The sequence below is a fragment of the Anolis sagrei genome, chromosome Y (genome assembly GCF_037176765.1).
Source record: "Anolis sagrei isolate rAnoSag1 chromosome Y, rAnoSag1.mat, whole genome shotgun sequence".
Classification (NCBI taxonomy): domain Eukaryota; kingdom Metazoa; phylum Chordata; class Lepidosauria; order Squamata; family Dactyloidae; genus Anolis; species Anolis sagrei.
Window position 1 is genome coordinate 65,184,931 of NC_090035.1, and position 1,868 is coordinate 65,186,798.

A 1,868-nucleotide genomic window follows, 5' to 3' on the forward strand; every position below is an offset into this window, starting at 1 on the left:
CCGGATCCCCTCTCTGATATTTTACATTGTCCTATCTCCCAGTGTTTTAAAATTTTATCTTTGAATTTGGCCCTGCCCAGTGTGTCCATTTGTGTTTTAATGTTTGAGTTTATATTGCTGTGTCACTTATTTATATTGGTTTTGCATCTTATGTTATTTTATTTTCTGATTTTCTGTTGTGTTTTTGTGTTATATTGTGTTTATTGTATTGACAGGCGTGGTCTCATGTAAGCCACCCTGAGTCCCCTTGGGGAGATGGAAGTGGGGTATAAATAAAGTTATTACTATTATTACTATTATTATTATTATTATTATTATTATTATTTATTAGCATGTTTAAATTGCTCTTTGTAAATCAGTGATCTTGCAGGTCACACACTCTCAACCTCCCAGATTTCTAATCTTACTCTCAGACATCATAAACACCTGGTATCATCATCATCATTATGCCACCTTTCCTCCAAAAGACAACTTGCAATTTAAAACGTGAGCAATACACCTAAAACCCTAAAAAGCAAACATGAAAATGTATGCAACTAAAAGTCTCCCATAATGCTTTCTTAACCCCATTGCTGACACCCAGGGGGGAAAAAAGGAAAGGATCCCAGGAATGGAAAGAGCAGCCTCATAAGTTCCCATTGCTGCCAATGGGTCGGATATAGTTGTATTTTTCAGCTATGGACCAAAAATGGCTATCTGGCTTCACACCCATTTTCAGGAGGCACATGAAAACAGATACGGAGGTCTACCGGAATGCAGCCAGCAGAAACAGATCGTGGTTCAGCCGAAATGCACAAGCCTTATATGCATGAATCATAGAATCATAGAATCAAAGAGTTGGAAGAGACCTCATGGGCCATCCAGTCCAACCCCCTGCCAAGAAGCAGGAATATTGCATTCAAATCACCCCTGACAGATGGCCATCCAGCCTCTGCTTAAAAGCTTCCAAAGAAGGAGCCTCCACCACACTCCGGGGCAGAGAGTTCCACTGCTGAACGGCTCTCACCGTCAGGAAGTTCTTCCTAATGTTCAGATGGAGGGCAAACCCTATACATAGAAGGAGCCACTACCACACTGGGGTTCTGCAGTGGAACTCTCTACCCTGAAGTGTGATGGAGGCTCCTTCTATAGAAGCTTTTAAACAGAGGCTGGATGGCTATCCATTGGGGGTGCTTTGAATGCGATTGTCCTGCTTCTTGGCAAGGGGTTGGACTGGATGGCCCATGAGGTCTCTTTCAAATATGTGATTCTATGAATTGAGGTAAATAAAATGTACTGCTCCAAATTCAGAAATTGCATTTTTAGAACATAAGTAAGTAGTAAAGAGTGACAAGCAGAGAAGTAGCAAATGTTGAATACTGCAGACATCAGAGCTTCACATTTTCCTCATTGTCCTAAAATGGCATACCATCTGAACCTAAGAGAACATTTGTGTGTTTTGTGATAATATGTTTTAATGTATGTATTTTGTGTTACTTAGTTTATGGTGATGGGATTGGGGAACTGCCCCAGGAGAGCCAAGTAACATTGTTCTTGTTCTTGTTGTTGTTGTTGTTGTTGTTGTTGTTTAGTGGTACATAACCACCTACTACAACACGCCAGGTTAAAAAAAATGACATTTGGGGAAAATATCTGGAGGCTGCTGTGGTCACTACCCTGTCCCTTTTTAAAAATTGGGACTCAAGTAGTTTTGTTGTTGTGTGCCTTCAAGTCATGTTTGATGATGGCCATGATGTGAAATTATCAGGGGATTTTCTTTTTAAAAAAAATATTTTTATTGCATTTATTCAATTTAACATAAACACATTAAGTAAACATACCTTTATCACTAAATTATTCCTATACTCTATAACTACTACATATTCCAA